We start from the raw sequence: 19195 nt of genomic DNA on the forward strand, positions 1-19195 counted from the left end.
CTCTCTCTCTCTCTCTCTCTCTCTCTCTCTCTCTCCCTCCACGGTCTCCCTTGTCTCTCTTTATCTAGCGTTCTCTTGCCTGCTCATGGCCTCCTCCCCCAAGGTGGAAACCGTGAAGATAGAACACAATATGGGTGGTGTCGTCATCGTTTACTGGGAGTGACGGTCAGCTCGCTGTCAGGGCATGCCGATGTTATGATGATGCATGCGCGAGCAACGAAAGAGCGACCGGAAGAGAGACACTACTACAATTACCGAATGAGAATGAGAGGACATGAGGAGAGAAGGAGCTGGCGCTGCTACTAGCCTGGCGGGAGCATGCATGCATGGCGGTCCGGGAGACACGCGAGCTGCTCTCTCTCTCTCTCTCTCCTCTCTCTCCAGACACATGAGTCGAATCCTCCATGGTCAACCTCGTGTAGTGATCTATGGCGGAAGACATCAGGACATGCAGCTGTACAGGTGGTGCCAGGATCGCCAATCGTGGACTTGTAGCCACGCGGCCAGCAGCTATATTTGGGTAAACATTGTTCAATATTATATATATGGCTTGTTACTATTGATGGCCGTCCCGCCGCATTGTGGAAGCTAAATAGTGAGGTGTCGGATTAATGGAATCTTCTTTTCTTTGAGCAAAAAGGGTTTGCTAGGTTGTCGTTCCGTGATTTCAGATTGAAAGGAATGCCTCCCCCTCGACCTTGCTAAGGTGCAAGCTGACTCTCTCTCATGACCGCTTAGGTGGTCGAAAAGGTCGTGAAGACCTATGCTGCCTTGACTACACACACACACACACACCACACACACACACACACACAAGGTGGTGAAGACCTATGTTGCCTTGACTACACACACACACACACACACACACAAGGTGGTGAAGACCTTTGTTGTCTCCATTGAGTACATACACACGCACGCATGCACATGTATGTATGTATGTATACATACACCCCTTCAAGGGGGACTATGTATCCTATGGCTATACAATAGTAGGTATGGGGTGGCCCCCTCTTATGAAACAAGTGAACCTAATGGAAGTCATACTACGAACATCAGATTCTCAACGTATTAGATCTCATCTTGAGAAAGATTCTCAATACTTAACCAATTGCCTAGTTTTTGGATCACAAAACTTTCCCTAGAATGGCCTCATTTAAGAAAGTTTGGGATAGACAAGTTTTTTTGCACTATTTTTCAAGAGAACAATTGAATACAATAGTTTATGATAAAAGGACACTTTGTCTTCTAGTTGATGTCCTCAAGCCTCAAGCTCAAGGCTCATCTATGCTCTTAATTGTAACAAGTCTATAATGTGGTATAGCTGAAAAACCCCCACCCATGGACAACTTTTGGAGGTCTTGCAAAAAATGAAATCAAGGCACCTCATGCCATGTCCCTTTCAAGTGCATTTGTTCATTCAAGAGCTTGTGGCTTGCCTTCATCAAGGGATTGTATAATAAGAGAGCCAAAGAAAGCATGGTGGCTCTTCGCCTAGCAAGCTAGGCCCTCGATCAATAATGAGTGGGATTGGAAAATTTCTTCCCGAGGCTATATGCAAATATAGAAATAGATGGGAAGAGAGAGGAGACACAAAATCTTGGAGCAGTGGTAATACCTGAGAAAAATAAAAGCGTGATTATACACTTCTCTTTTAGTAGGTTGCAAAAAGTCCTCTAGTCTTGATGGGGCTTTAGTGGAATTGTTTAATCATCATTGGCACTTGATTGGCTCTTCTATCATTGCTTTGGTCAATGCTTATTGGGAAAAAGGCTGACTGACCCCTTCATGGAGGAGAAGCATCATTGTGTTGATTCCCAAACAAATCAAATGCATTACACTAACACAATGGAGGCCAATTTCCTTGATGAGTAATTTATACAAAATTCACTAAAGCCATAGCCATAAGACTTGATCTAGTTGTCAGGAAACGTGTTAATAGTAATCAGTATGGATTTATAAGTGGAAGGAATCTTTTAAATAATGTGCTTAATGTTCTAATGGCAACCAAATGAAGTTGAAGTGTCAGGCCAAATAACTATGTTTTTTCAACTTGATGTTGAGAAGGCATTTCATAAGGTCAAGTAGGTTTACATAAGAGAAACTATGATTAAGATGGGGTTTGAGTCAAAGATTGCAAATTTGCATTTTCTTTTAGTTGGAGGAGGGAAAGCCTTCATCTTCCTTAATGGTTTGCTTGTAGAACCCATTGACATTAATCTAGTACTGATTAGGCAGTTATGTCATCTCATATGTAGAAGCTTCCCATTAACCTCCTCAAATCTAATATAAATAGGGATCTCAAGCTCTTTAGTCTTACTAACACCAATTGTGAGGCTCTTGCGAGGTTATAAGTCCTTTCTAGCTATAGTTCAAGCTTTGTATACCTAGTCCTTGTGTTGTCCTATAATTTTACCTTGTCTTATATTGTGCACCTAGTCCTAGTGTAAAATATCGTTGTATCGAATCTTATATCGAGCAATATATTATTATATTCTATCTTCTTACAATAAACAATAAAGTAATTATTATTATTATTATTCACATTATTCCCTTGTAAGTTGTGAGATGACAATCCTTGTCCTTGCCAAGTCCTTGTCGCCCTCATATAGAGAGGAACATTTAGGGATTCTTAGTTAGAAGGGAAATATTATTAGTAGAGACGAAATATATACACTGGCTTCCCCCTAGGAGTTAAATGTACAAAATAAAAAGGTCACTGGATGATGGATAAAATGAGAGCCAAAGTTAAGGGATGGAATTGGACCAAGTGCCCCCTTGCACGTCAAATTTAAAATAGTAAATTGATTCGTTTATTTGGCTCTTTCTTTCTATCTTCCTCTTAGTATTTGAAATGCAAGCCTTTAAAAAGGTTGGATTCATTAGTTGGTAGTTTCTTATGGGGGGGAAACTAACAAAATATATTTAGCCCCAATATCTATGGAGCAACTTAGGTAGGTGGCATCTTCTACTCATCTATTAGGTTGTTCATGCTCCACTTGCCATAGTCAAATAGATCTCCTTCTCTGAAATTCAAGCCTCCAAGGTAACTTGGTTTTGGGAACTTTCTTGCTAGGTAAACTTGGTGATAAGGTTATTGAGAATTATAAAAGGGCCCTAAGGTAGATCTAAGAGCCAAGCCATGCCTAAGTAAATTTCACTCACACAAGTTTACACAGTAAAGTTAAAGAATGTGTGGCTAGGTCATTTGATCATTTCTAACTTTATGTCGGAACTTTTGGGAGTTTATGGAATACCATCATTTTTAGATGGTAGTGCATGAACTTGGAGACGTTGAAAGACTTGGCAATCATTGATTGGTCGAAATCGTATTCTCTCCCGAAGACCTTTTTTCTCTCTCCTCTAAATGGCTCTCACACACCTCAAACACCCTCTCTCTCCTTGTTGGCACAAGTGGGGTCTTTCCGTAGTAAATGTGTGGGTGGCCTTGGTGCTTTCACACTCCTAAGTCTCTCAAGTCGAGAGACTTAGGCATGTCATGGTCCTGAGACTTCAAATGTAATCGCGGTTATTATTTAATACAATCTCACTATTTCCATGTCGAGAAAAAGCGTATGTAAAAACCAACTTTTCTCTTACTTCAATCCCAAATTTGGAGGTTCCACGGGGAAAAAGAAATTACGCAGGACGTATATTCTATAGGTTAGCGTATAGGGCTCAGCCACGTGCGCAGTACCTACTGGACGAGTTGATGGGCATGCGGCATCGTCACGCTTTCGCGCTGGATTGCACAGTGCTAGTGCAGTTAATAGTTACGAGCGCCTGTGCGTGTCATCCTTAAATACATCTCTCTCTCTCTCTCTCTCTCTCTCTCTCTCTCTCTATATATATATATATATATAACCCAATTGTACTCCAGTGTGTCGTTGTTTTCAGGAATCCGCACTCCAGACTCCAGCGGCACCAGCCCCAACCCTGTTGATTTTTCTCGGTGCCTGTGCTGACGTGCCCTCCCACCAGTGACGTTATGGTGCGATGATCGCGACACGCGGCACGATCCTGGCCGCGAGTTGCCCTCCTCGGGGCTCTGGATTTCTCTCCTTTGTGATTACGTGGACTACGATGGCGTGCGTTGATTGATATGGGGGCTTGACTGCGTCTCTCCATTCAACGTTGTACGCTTCACACAGGGACCTTTTTGTCATTTGGGAGCCGATGTGGAACCCTTGAACCTTCACTCTTCTTTGATTTGCTGTATTGGATAATATCTCAGGTTACAAAGGTGAGAACTTGGCTAGGCCAAAAGGTCAACATCTTGTCCATGTTGAGCAGGTTCCGGGGAAAAAATTTGGAGGAGGAAGTAAATCCTTTTCAACATCATCCAAGACGAAAGTATCTTTCATTGAGTCGTTATTTTAAACATAATTAAAAAAAAATAACTATATTTTGAAAAATTTGAAGAGGACTTATTTCCTTCTTCCATAGAATTAAGAAGGATTTTTCTCAAGAAGAACAAGTTCTAGGTTGAAGTGAACCCACCTTTTCCTCATGAACCTTGCCATGTTCTCTTTCTCTTATATACCCAGTAGACATATCCCAAAACCAGTTTGCTTTGTATGTCACCTTCTCCCAATCTACTTCTTCTCTTGTGCTTTCCAAGTCCACTCTTAACTCTAGCTTCCCACATACGATGTGAGATGAACAATGTGATTGTCTTGAAGATCAAGTCCCTTAGCCCGTTTTAAGCTTTAGATATACCAAAGACATAAAGCATCTTAAAGCCATCATTCCAATCATAGAGTCTTGGTTTAGCTAGAATCTTGTTTCGGAGATTTCTTGCTAAGCATCCATCCCAAAGTCAGTGTATCAAAGTATTGTTATTTCCATACACGCAATCTCCATCAAAAAGCCATCTTCTTTCAAGCATCTCCCTTGAAAACAATGTGCCCATAATTGATCTTCATACGAAGAGCCTCTCCATGGGAGATAGTTTAAGAGACTATTCTTTTCAATGACTTTTGTAAGTTGAGACTCCTAGAGTTGAATTCTCCACTCTATTTCAACTTGTATTATTGGTGACTCTTTGTTACTTAGTTAGCAGCTTCCTTGTCAACCTCGTGTAAACTTGATATGATGTTCCATGATGCCTCCCCCCTTGACCTTAATGTTAGTTAATTTAGTGGCAATCACCTCCGATACAAGTTTGCATCTTCTACTGCCCTCATGAAGGGAACATATGTTGCCAGCCTACAGCAACTAGAACCCAAATTTGCCAATCCTTGCTTCACCATCAATCTCCCTCTTCTATTGAGCATTATGGTTAATGATGATGCAAAATCCAAAGACCCAAATACATCCTCTTTTGCTTCAATTGCTTTAGGACTATCCTCCCATTCATCATAGTTTAGAACCTTTTGCCATGATGTAATCATATCTACCACTAAACCCTAAGCCTTTAAACTATTGATGACCTGTGTTTTAACTGACTCCAATGTAGACATATCCAATGCCTCACATTATTATTTTATTTCTAAAGTAAAGCATCTCCATTAGCATTGGAGCCCAATATATTTTTCTTCTAGCACTGTCACAACAGCTTTGCTCTAAAAGCATGCTTCTCTTGATTAATATTTAACAACTAAGTCCACCTAAGGACTAATCTTTCTTAAGGTATTCCATTCCTATAAATACAAGTATTTTTACTTTCCTTGCTTACACAACATAAATTTACCCACAAGATAAGTCCCACTTTCTTTGTAGCCCATGATTTTAGCATGTGAACGGCAACTAAAACTTGGGAGGTCAATGTACGAAAATTTAAGTATTTTAAGCCTTACATAGAGTGTCCATGGAGTGAAGCTCTAGTAGCTTACCTTTCTCTTGATTTTTTCCATCACCCACGTGTTCTATCAGAATCCTCTACATCTATCCCCATTGGGCATCCAGGTCTTTAAATTTATAACCTCTTCCATTGATTTTCCCCTTACACTCCAAATTTGTCTAGTCTTATTCTAGGACACTTACTAATGAGGTTTCTTTGAAGTTAATTGAAAAGTCAACTACCCTTTCACTAGGAGCCTCAATAATGCATTCTCCATGTTTCATTTGTTTACTTTTTGTATCATTAGTAAATTTTTAGCAAATCCTTGACCTATCAAAATTGCTTATCCTTGTACTTGACTCCTTCGTGTTAGCCTATATTTTGTCAATATGTCATCTCCTGGTTGTAACCATCATTAGAGTTTGATAGAGATGACATAGGAGTTTTGACTATTTCAACTCATTATTTTTGTGTGCATTTCTTTTTTAGTGAGTTTTGAGTGTGTTCACATTATTAGTGTGGGTCATTTCTAGCCATTGCATTTCTTTTTCAGTGTAGGGTTGAATGAGACATGTTTACACTAGACATGTGGTGATTTGACCATGTAGGTAGCAATAATCATTTCTCTTGGTAAATTCATTATTTTATTCTCTAGATGTAGGTTGGCTATGATTTTCGCCGTTGTTTAACTAGGTTGGGTTTAGTAGGCACATTTAGTTGGTAGTATCCACTCATTGCTTTTCTACTACCACCTACTCTAGCACATTGTGCCATTAGCCTCCCCTTCATCTCCAATGTTGTTTTCATTACTTAATTTGGTGCCCTTCACTAACACCTTGGGGTGTGTAGGTCCACCATTGTATTCAACCTTCCATTCAGATTCAATGTGCATTCCATTTAGGTAGACATGATTCTTCTACTAAAGTTCTTTCTATACTTGATTTAGGTTTTAACCTTCATTTGTCCATGGTTTGACATAGCTAGATACATGGGTGGTCTTCACTCAAGATGTTGTGACTGTTGTTGATGATTCTTCTATAGGCTTTATTCTTTGGATAGGTACACAAGTGGGTAGGCTCTACTGGCTCACTACCCTTGCTGCATAGCTTGGACTTCTTTGGTGCATGCTCATTATGAGCACATGAACTTTGACTCCATTAGATAAGCTTCTTGGAAGAAGTTAGTAAGGGACTTCCCACTTTTTTCCCCATCCACACATTATACCCTAGTTTCTTTAACGAGGGTAGGTAGCATAGGTAGCCTCATCCACATGTTGCTTCTCGAAGGGCTACTATTTTGCTAGAGTTCGCACATACTAACTTGTACGAATCTATGGAAACTATCTCCATTGGAAAGATCAAATACTTGATACATATTGCTGATGATTTTAGTAGGTATGTATAACCATATTTTTTGGAGTACAATAGTGATATGTACTTCAATTCTATGATTGAAAGGTGTTTGTTGAAACACAAACTTCTTTCAAGTTCCAGGTATATGAACTGATCATGGTGGAGACTTTTTTCCAAGGCTTTTGGTAGATTTTTTAGGGAGTGTGGCATTTGGATGGAGCACTCCCATTTGAATTCACCATCAGAAAATGGTATAATGCAACTTGCCAATAAGATAATGCTTGAGATGACCCAATCAATGTTGGAGTATCATGGTATTTCTTATTCCCTTTGGGGTGAGGAAATTGCTACGATAGTTGTTGCGCTCTATGAGCTCAATGAGGAACCATTGGACACAAGGAGCTCAATGCACAAAGCCTACAACTATCTCTCGCATTATCTACTCACATGTATAAGCACAATGAACTAATCTACTAAAGGATAGATCAATTTGAGGTAAAAATATTGAGTGCACTTACCAATACTTATGATGTTGTAGTCATAATTTGTTGATAAGTATGACTCCATGATCCAAGTGCATGGCCCTTGGCTTAGGCTATTTCTTTCATTGTTATCCACACAAGAGAGGAGTTGCCATTGATGAGCTTGAGGAGATGAAGAGAAGGAGAGAACTTCACATTGTCATGTCCCTCACTCCCTCATACTTAACTTCACACACTCTCACTTTCATACTCAACTCATCAAGATGGGATGGAGAAGAAGAGGAAATAATTCAAAGAGCTTCACAACACCATATCCTCACTTCAACTCCCTCTCATATTCTCTGTTCTTCAATCACACACATAGACAATATCGTAGTAAGAAGATAGCAAGTCAGAGTTTGCACACACATTAATAACCTATTCCATTCTTTTTCATCCTTCATATATAAGTGTTTATGGTTAGGGTTTTCACGTTCCCTTTGGGAATCCATCCCACATTTTGTGGCCATATTGTCGGCCGTCCCTCATTTACATGCACCTAAGCCTTACTCCTAATGTGAGATTTAAATTGTGCACATTCTAACCTTATAATGCCACCCCAAATTGTGTACAATTTATACTGGAGGGAGCGCAACTCTTAATGTGAACATAAAATATCCAAAATCAATAAAATAATAGTTTCAAATTTTATTTTTAAAAAATTATGTCATAATTTTACACTTTATAGTGGACATTATGCTCCTTTCCTAGATGACTACTAGTCCTATGTCAAAGGGTGGAAGGGTGATGATTGTATGGTGGATGAAGGGATCATAGGTCAAGGCTAATGCAAGGCCAATGATATTTTTGGGCCTTTAGGGAGTCCATTGTACCTATAAGCTCACTTGTGCTCTTCCTAAGGGGTGTATTTGCCTTAGTTATACATTGATTAGTGCACGTGCCAAAGAAACTAGAAGTTGGATTGAATTCTAAGTAAATTCGAAATATTGTCCCATACCTGAGGAGCTAGTTGCCATAGAGTGATGTTGTATTATGTAGGTCCTAAGGTAATAGGCCATTTGAGTAAGCTGGGAATGTTCTACCCTTGATGTGCCCCTATGATTGTGACGCAAGCTAGCTGACTAAGGCTATTAGATGCTTTTAGCATGAGAACCCCTAGGTGTAGTGAAATTATGATGTGCATATATCCTTTTCTTTTCTTTATTTTCTCTTTTGTCTCTTATTTTTTCATTTTTTTTGAATGACATACAATTGAATGTGTGGAAGATAGCGTACTACTTAGGTGTTGGTGGATGAAGTGTCCTTTGGAGGCATTCATGTCAAGGAGGTATTATTTTATGGACTCACAAATCTACAAGGACAACTTCAAAAAGAAAAGATGTGTACACTTGGTGAACTTGCTATCCACCATATCCTCAAGAAATTGTATACAATAAGTAGGCAATAACACACCTTGGAGGTAGAGTTGAAACATCATGAGATGATCAATACTTGCATTTATGTCAAAGAATAATGGCAAGAACCCATATTTCTAAGGTGTGATTAGTTGTTGCAGTAGCTTGATCAAAAGCTTGAGGTAGTTACATGTTGTGACAAAGGAGGGGTCCAAGGAATTGCTGAAATCTCACACAAAGTGGTTGAATAATGGCATTAAGTAAAAGGGCTAGATAGAATATGTAGGCTTTGCTCCGATGAGTGGCCTTTATTTTTAGAAACTCATTAGGGCCAAAAACGTTTCAAAACGGCACTCGTAAGAAAATGATTAAGTTGCTAATTAGAAGAGGTTTAGAAGAGAAAAACCCTCCAAATTTGGCTGCCTGAACGTGATTAATGAGAGAATATATGATTCCTAAAGAAGTCCGGTATTAAATATCATCAATCTTTAATGGACGTTAAGTGTCACCTTTTTAGTCTTATTCTCTTGGAAATTGCAAAATCTTGTATTTTTGAATTTTTGCACCAAAAGACACTGCTCGTTTATTCCTCAACGTTTATTTTCTGCATCTCTCTTTTATGTGGTTCTATTTCCTTCTCTGTGATATTATTGCCCCGTTTAGGGTTTCCTACCAAAATGTTTACCAGTACCTCTTCTAGCAACACAAGCACAACCCCACCATGCAAGTATAAACTTACTATTCAATTAGATCCAGTCTATTCATCTTGGAGGAGTATACACCATCGAGCATGTTGGATAAGGATGAAGCTAACAGGTTGCGATTATGAGGAAAGAAGCATGTAGACTTATGGATGGATGGAAATATTTATCCTCTGGACCCTTCTATAAGTAAACATCCTCCTTTTTACAATATTCACAACTTCATAGGGTATGTTGGAGATGATTGTGATGGGATGCTTGGCTATTGCATGAGGTTATATTCTACATCTTTTACATTTAGATAACAAATGCATGAAATGAAGGAAGCATTAACATTGGCACAAAAAACTATTTCTGAGCTAATGGACAAGGTTGATAATCTAGAAAACTCTAATCAGTCATTGCAAAAAAAATTATTTGCGCTTGAAAGAAACTCCAATAGGATTTAGATAGAGAAAAAGATCACTTAAAAATATAATGGACTTGTGTAGTCGGGTGAAGAAAAGGAGACTAAATCTTGCAAAGAGACGTATCTCTAATATTTCAGGTATTAATATTCGAGAGAATGATGAGAGGATTAAGCTTATTAAAGAAACCAAGACAAAGAAGGACATTATAAGGATTCTTCAATCACTTGAAAATGTAGACTTGAGAAGCCAAACTCTGAAAGAGTTAGTGAAAGATTTAAAAGGAATAGTTAAACCAAATGAAATAGTGGAGACATGTGACAGTATGGATATCAGTCGTAGAGGTTATCGTGCTCCCTCTAAATTTTGGTTTACAAATCTTAAATGTCATAGAATAAGTGCATTTGGTTTGTCTCTGTCTCTTGTAGTTTCAATTGTTAGAAGAGTTATGAATCGTAGGATTCTAGATGTTTTTGGAGAGTATATCCATATAGAAGGATCTATGCCCTATGAAAAACATAAAACAAAGGCCTTTTTTGAATACAACATATGTAATATTATTTGGATAGATCTTAAAAGAGTCAAGATTGCAATGGTCCATATGTATAAATTTATTGTCCAAGAATGTGGTGGTATTTTGAAGTTTGCACTAAAATTGGATGAAGCACTTACTACAAGGATTTGAGCTGGTAGCGACGGCGGGTATCGGCGTCGCTATTTGCGTCGCTTTTGCAACGCAAATAGCGACGCTCCACAAGGAAAAAAGCGGGCCGAAACCGAGCACGGCTTTATTTCGTGTTTTCACGTTTTGTGTTTTGAGAGTGAGAGCGAGGGAGAGAGCGACCGTCGTGAGAGAAGGAGAGGAAGAAGACTTGCCGCCGCCATTGTTCGCGAAGGAGAGAAGGAGCCTTCATCGCAAAGAGGAGCCGCCCCACACTCGCCATATCTCATCGGTGAGTCTCCCTCTCTCTTTCTTTTGCTTGTTTAAGGTTTAAATCACTTTCTCTTTTGCTTGTTTAGGAGAGGAAATGAGAGAGAAAGAGAGGGAGAGGGAGAGGGAGGGAGAGTGCATTCTCTCTCTCCCTCTCCCTTTTGCTTGTTTAAGGTGTAAATCACTTTCTTTTTTGCTTGTTTAGGAGAGGAAATGAGAGAGAAAGAGGGAGAGGGAGAGGGAGAGGGAGAGAGAGAGAGAGAGAGAGAGAAAGAGAAAGAGAGGGAGAGGGAGAGGGAGCGGGAGGGGGAGAAAATGAGAGAGGGAGAGAAAGAGAAAGATTGGGAGAGGGAGAGGGAGAGGGAGGGAGAGTGCATTCTCTCTCTCCCTCTCCCTTTTGCTTGTTTAATGTTTAAATCACTTCCTTTTTTGCTTGTTTAGGAGAGGAAATGAGAGAGAAAGAGAGGGAGAGAGAGGGAGAGAAAGAGAAAGAGAGGGAGAGGGAGAGGGAGAGAAAGAGAAAGAGAAAGAGAAAGAGAGGGAGAGGGAGGGAGAGTGCATTCTCTCTCTCCCTCTCCCTTTTGCTTGTTAAAGGTTTAAATCACTTTCTTTTTTGCTTGTTTAGGAGAGGAAATGAGAGAGAAAGAGAGGGAGAGGGAGAGGAAGAGGGAGGAGGAGGAAATGAGAGAGGGAGAGAAAGAGAAAGAGAGGGAGAGGGAGAGTGCATTCTCTCTCTCCCTCTCCCTTTTGCTTTTGGAGAGTGTTAGGATATATTGTGAGAGGGAGAGGAAATGCGAGAGAAAGAGAGGGAGAGGGAGAGAAAGAGAAAGATAACATATATTGGAGCGATAACATATCCATGATTATGGTAATGGTATTCACTTTGCTTTTTTTATGGGTACCATTACATAGACTTCTTAAGAGGGCTAAAAATTAGTCATACACTTTATAAAGTCTAATTAGGAGATTTAAGATGCACGATAATAGACTTATCGATAATGATATGCAATGTGTTTTGCCATGGGCCACGTACATTGGTGACTCTTTAAGATGGCTTAAAATTGGTCATATCCTTCATAATGTTCAAGTAGGGGATCTAATTGTGATATGCATAATTCATTGTTTTTGTATTAACTTTATAGGCATAACAAATTAGAAATCATGCCAACTAGTCAACGGAAGGACTAAAAGAAAATGATACCCTCGCTAATAGTCATTATGGTACTTCATCAAAATGAACCCAAAAGTATTGCTATAGAAGAAGAATCCCTTAAATTGAGCATAGGATATTTTCTTCAAATGTTATGACTATGAGTAGAATTGATTGAAACAAATTTTATTACTATAGTTGATAAATTTCATAGATGGCATTAATTTTAATACATAGACCTAGGACAAAAAAACCACATTTCTAAGATGCTTTTTGTTGAGACTGATTTATTATTAGACTAAGAGATCCTCAATGACGCTCATAAATGGATTACTTATACTCAAAGCCCTCTAGTGCAGTTGTATAAGTAATCCTAGTAGAGCCCCTCTAAGATACTCAAAGTACATAACCTAGAGACCGTAGCTAGGTATATAAGGTATAATGGTTGTACAAGAAGACACCTCAATAATTGACTTATCACCATTAAATCCCAAAGAAGGATTGTGTTCCATCCCCTTCAACTCTATATTCACCTCGTGAAGAACTTCATTAATCATAGCATCCTTGTCACCAATCTTTTTGTTGCAATGATAAAGTAACATATTCATCACTTTTCCTTTTAGCATCTAAGGCATTATCCAATCTTTTAGTCAAGTCCAAACATTTAGTCTTCGACTCATGAACCTTATGAACCAATGCTTTTTTTTATAAATAATAACGAATAATTATCTACCTGGACAAACAAATCCTTGAGCATGATATATGGCCGAGATATAACATCAATAAATCTCTCAACTACACTACAAGGATTTGGGCCACTAGTGACGCCGATTAGCGACGACGGATAGCGGCATCACTATTTGCGTTGCATTTGCGACGCAAATAGCGATGCAAATAGCGACGGGCCGTAGGGAAAAAACGCGGCTGAAACCCGAGCGCATTTTTCATTTCTTTTGCTCCATTGAGAGTTTTGAGAGCGAGAGCGAGGGAGAGAGCGGCCGTCGTGAGAGAAGGAGAGGAAGAAGACTTGCCGCCGCTGTCGCCGCTGCCGTTATTCGCGAAGGAGAGGAGGAGCCTTCATCGCAAAGAGAAGCCGCCCCACGCTCGCCATATCTCATCGGTGAGTCTCCCTCTCTCTTTCTCTTGCTTGTTCAAGGTTTAAATCACTCTCTTTTGCTTGTTTAGGAGAGGAAATGAAAGAGAAAGAGAGGGAGAGGGAGAGAGAGGGAGAGAAAGAGAAAGAGAGGGAGAGGGAGAGGGAGAGGGAGAGAAAGAGAAAGAGAGGGAGAGTGCATTCTCTCTCTCCCTCTTCCTTTTGCTTGTTTAATGTTTAAATCACTTTCTTTTTTGCTTGTTTAGGAGAGGAAACGAGAGAGTAAGAGAGAAAGAGAGGGAGAGGGAGAGGGAGAGGGAGAAAGAGAAAGAGAAAGAGAAAGAGAGGGAGAGGGAGAGGGAGAGGGAGGGGGAGGAAATGAGAGAGGGAGAGAAAGAGAAAGAGAGGGAGAGGGAGGGAGAGTGCATTCTCTCTCTCCCTCTCCCTTTTGCTTGTTTAATGTTTAAATCACTTTCTTTTTTGCTTGTTTAGGAGAGGAAACAAGAGAGTAAGAGAGAAAGAGAGGGAGAGGGAGAGGGAGAGGGAGAGAGAGAAAGAGAAAGAGAGGGAGAGTGCATTGTCTCTCTCCCTCTCCCTTTTGCTTGTTTAATGTTTAAATCACTTTATTTTTTGCTTGTTTAGGAAATGAGAGAGAAAGAGAGATAGAGAGGGAGAGAAAGAGAAAGAGAGGCAGAGGCAGAGGGAGAGAGAGAAAGAGAAAGAGAGGGAGAGTGCATTCTCTCTCTCCCTCTCCCTTTTGCTTGTTTAATATTTAAATCACTTTATTTTTTGCTTGTTTAGGAAATGAGAGAGAAAGAGAGATAGAGAGGGAGAGAAAGAGAAAGAGAGGGAGAGGGAGAGGGAGGGGAAGGAAATGAGAAAGGGAGAGAAAGAGAGGGAGAGGGAGAGGGTGAGAGAGAGAGAGTGCATTCTCTCTCTCACTCTCCCTCTTGCTTGTTTAATGTTTAAATCACTTTCTTTTTTGCTTGTTTAGGAGAGGAAATAAGAGAGAAAGAGAGAAAGAGAGGGAGAGGGAGAGAGAGGGAGAGAAAGAGAGGGAGAGGGAGGGGAATGAAATTTAAGATAATAGACTTATCGATAATGGTATGCAATGTGCTTTGCCATGGGCCACGTACATTGGTGACTCTTTAAGATGGCTTAAAAATGGTAATGTCCTTCATAATGTCCAAGTAGGCGATCTAATTGTGATATGCATAATTCATTGTTTTTGTATTAACTTTATAGGCATAAAAAATTAGAAATCATGCCAACTAGTCAACGGAAGGACTAAAAGAAAATGATACCCTAGCTAATGGTCATTACGGTACTTCATCAAAATGAACCAAAAAGTATTGTTATAGAAGAAGAATCCCTTAAATTGAGTATAGGATATTTTCTCTCAGGTATTATGACTATGAGTAGAATTGATTGAAATAAATTTTATTACTATAGTTGATAAATTTCATAGATGGCGCGCATTAATTTTAATACGCGATCCTAGGACAAAAAAACCACATTTCTAAGATGCTTTTTATTAAGACTGATTTATTATTAGACTAAGAGATCCTCAATGATGCTCAAAATGGATTACTTATACTCAAAGCCCTCTAGTGCAGTTTTTTACAATAACGAATAATTATCTATCGGGACAAACAAATCCTTGAGCATGATACAAGGCCGATATATAACATCGGAAAATCTCTCAACTACTATATACAATGCAAGATTTATGGTCAACTTGCAACTTGACGTACATCTCCATAAAGCTATCCATTTAAGCCTCGTTTGCTATAATGTAGATAAGATGGAAAACGAAGAAGGTCTTATTGTTCAAGACCGCGAGACGTATCTTAATCAGCGTGTCCCATGTCCTTGCTCTCAATGCAAGTTGGCAATTAGCCGAAAACGTCGATTGTCTATAGAACACGTACGACGATTTGGCGAGTTTCAATCTGAGATCATTGATTAGGCGATTGCGGATTTTCAGCAAACGGTAATTTGAAGTTAATATTAATCATGCATTGTACTCGCAAGCTAATTGAAAACCATACACAATAAGATTGGGTCTTGTTGGCAAATTTTCTATCCGATGTCTCGACCCAAGGGGGAGTGCACCCTTTGCGGCCAATTAGAAGAGTTCGTGGGCGTGCGATGGATGGATTGCAGGAGCCAATCCACCACTCGCAAGGCCCATCTATACCATCAATGCCAGAGGAGACAGACAACCTTCCCGACCTACCTACAATCTTGGAGCCTCAGATGGAGGCAATGATCGATGCATTGATTCCCATGGATGTTGAGACATCTGACCCGCTTAGAGAGGAAGCATCCATACCATTATATGATGGGTGCCGAGTATCTCGATTGAAGACATTGCTTGCACTCTTAAGTGTGCAAGCAAAATACGGTTGGAGCGATACGAGTGTGACTGAGTTATTCAGGTACCTTGCACATAGGCTTCATTGATTATTATTTTTAAACAATATTATTGCAAACATTTATGCTTTTTCAAGGTGTGTTATGATTTTTTTCAGGTTATTGAAATATCATATATTACCACCTGCAAATACCATGCCTGAGTCTCGTGATGATGCACGACATGTTTTACGGAAGCTTGGCATGGACTACAATAACATCCATGCATGTATCAACGACTGCATATTGTTTCGAGATGAATACGAGACTATGGAGACATGTCCAAAGTGTGGTGCTCACAGGTATCGACAGGACTTGCAAGGGCAAACCATCCCTCAAAAAGTTCTCAGATACTTTCCGCTCATCCCCCGCATAAACCACATGTTTCGCACATCTGGCATGGCAGGCTTGACAACGTGGCATGTGCATAATAGGTCCACGGATGGAGTTCAACGAATATCAGCGGATTCGCGTGCATGGAGCCACATTGACTCTACCTTCCCAGGCTTTGTGCGAATAGGTCCACGGATGGACTGCATCGGGATCAGGGGGGTGCTGCTGTGGAGACACGGACGTGGTGTCTCCGTCTCGTCGTTCAGCTGGAGCTGCGTCACCTCCAGGATTTGTCACACCTGTGGGGACGTCTACTCCAGTTACTCCGACTTTTGTGCAACCGTCAGCAAGTGGCACGCCTTTTGGTGGCACTCCTTTTGGTAGCACCCCCTTTGGTGGCACCCCTTTGAGTGGCACTCCGAGAGAGGGTACCCCCGTCGGTACGCCGGATGTAAAGGGGTCTCCTGGATATGCCCAGGAGCGTGGACGGAAATGGGAGAGGACCCATCTTAGGCAGACTCCTAGGGGTTATGGACACCTAGTTGATAGTAGGTCAGGAGCCATCATCATGAATGATGAGGAGAGGAGAGTGATGGCTCACATGAGGGAGTTGTGCCAACAAGTTTTTCGGCATAACGTCCTGGATCATTGGAAGAACATACCGGAGGGGAGCAATGACTACATAGTAGCATCCTTGCACGAGGAGTTTCTGGTGCCAGCCGCAGTAGATAGATTCTCTACGGGATGGATGATGGATTGCATGCGTGCATATATGTCACATAGACGATCCGACGCACGCAAGGCAATCAAGAGTGGGGCTGCAAAGCCCGAGTGGTTAGATGCAGATGACTGGCGCTGACTGAGGGAGGAGGCTACAGATTCACTAGGATGTTGGAGTCAGCAGAGCGGGAGGCGGCGAGGGCATGACTCGAGGCCGAAGTGGTGCATCATCTTGGGAGTGGCGGCCACAGGTCATATTTGGAGGACTTTGTAAGTTTCTCTTTTGTTTTTCTTATTTGTTTTTTTGAAATATTCTTTGTACTGACAATCATGTTTCTAACAGTTAGCATTTTGTTTTCTTTGCAGCACTCCATTACAAATCGCGATCCGCAAGGCCTTGAGACTCGATATGTAGAGAGGCACGGTCTCAATGCATTGATCGACCGATTGTATAGACGCGGCGGCGCTGTAAGTCACTCATCTTTCTTGTTCGTAGTTACCATGAGATATTTGAATGCATTGTTGTATGGTGGATTGATATGTTGTTTCTTTTTCTGCAGAATCCGTTCGATGCTCCTTTGCGGCGGGACGAGCTTTCGGGGGACGAGGATTTCTAGCTCGCCCTTGGATCCTTGGAGCTCACATACCTTTAGTTTTTAGTCGCCTGATCTATATAGACATTTTCTATGTATTAGTGATATCCTTTCATGATTGTACCAATCGCATTTTATGCGATCATGTATTTATTTCATGTATTATCAGTTTTATAATTTCAGTATACATTCTTTTTGTTTGCAAACGCTTTGTATGCAGTAGTGCAGAAACTATTTTGTATGTCTCTCATACATCACACAGTGCTATGCTACCCTACCACAAATTTTTTTTTCCCCTGTTACCGTCGCTACATGCGTCGCAAATTTACCTCTTGCGTCGCTATTGGCGTCGCTATGAGTGTCGCAACTTTACTGGTTGCGTCGCTATATGCGTCGCATTTGAGATGCAAATAGCGACGCATATAGCGACGCTTCTATGGCGTCGTCAATAACGATGCTTTTTGCGACGACGGGGGCGAATTTTGTTGTTTGTATTTTCGTCGCTTTAAACGTCGGTATAAGGTCTATATCTTGTAGTGCTACTATGTCCAATGCATTCTTTACATCAATCAGTAAAGCATTTCTTATATCGTGAAGTTTAGATTTCAACACCATGGATGCATCAATATCAACCTCAATGTTTTACAAAATTTGCTTCTCAAGCTCTTGTAGAGGCTAAAACCTCTCAAGCAAGAGCTTATGGTCAACTTGCAACTTGACATACATCTCCATAAAGCTATCCATTTGGGCCTCGTTTGTTGTAATGTAGATAAGATGGAAAATGAAGAAGGTCTTATTGTTCAAGATCGCGAGGTGTATCTTAATCAGCGTGTTCCATGTCCTTGCTCTCAATGCAAGTTGGCAATTAGACGAAAACACCGATTGTCTATAGAACACGTACGACGATTTGGCAAGTTTCAATTTGAGATCATTGATCAGGCGATTGCGGATTTTTAGCAAACGGTAATTTGAAGTTAATATTAATCATGCATTGTACTCGCAAGCTAATTGAAAACCATACACAATAAGATTGGGTCTTGTTGGTAAATTTTCTATCCAGGGAGGTGATGTCTCGTCCCAAGAGGGAGTGCACCCTTTGCGGCCAATTAGAAGAATTCGTGGGCGTGCAATGGATGGAGTGCATGAGCCAATCCACCACTCACAAGGCCAATCTATACCGTCAATGCCAGAGGAGACAGACAACTTCCAGACCTACCTACAATCTTGGAGCCTGAGATGGAGGCAATGATCGATGCATTGATTCCCATGGATGTCGAGACATGTGATCCACTTAGAGAGGAAGCATCCATACCATTATATGATGGGTGCTGAGTATCTCGGCTGAAGACATTGCTTGCACTCTTAAGTGTGCAAGCAAAATACGGGTGGAGCGATACAAGTGTGACCGAGTTATTCAGGTACCTTGCACATAGGCTTCATTGATTATTTTTTTTGACACTATTATTACAAACATTTGTGCTTTTTCAAGGTGTTTTATGATTTTTTTCAAGTTATTGAAATATCATATATTACCACCTGCAAATACCACGCTTGAGTCTCGTGATGATGCACGACATGTTTTACGGAAGCTTGGCATGGACTACAATAACATCCATGCATGTATCAACGATTGCATACTGTTTCGACAAGAAAAGAGACTATGGAGACATGTCCAAAGTGTGGTGCTCACAGGTATCGATAGGACTTGCAAGGACAAACCATCCCTCAAAAAGTTCTCAGATACTTTCTGCTCATCCCCCGCATAAACCACATGTTTCGTACGTCCGGCATGGCAAGCTTGACAACGTGGCATGTGCAAAATAGGTCCATGGATGGAGTTCAACA

This window comes from Lygodium microphyllum, chromosome 9, assembly GCF_053477565.2.
Source record: "Lygodium microphyllum isolate KBCC chromosome 9, Lygodium_microphyllum_v1.1.10, whole genome shotgun sequence".
In the NCBI taxonomy this organism is placed as follows: Eukaryota; Viridiplantae; Streptophyta; class Polypodiopsida; order Schizaeales; family Lygodiaceae; genus Lygodium; species Lygodium microphyllum.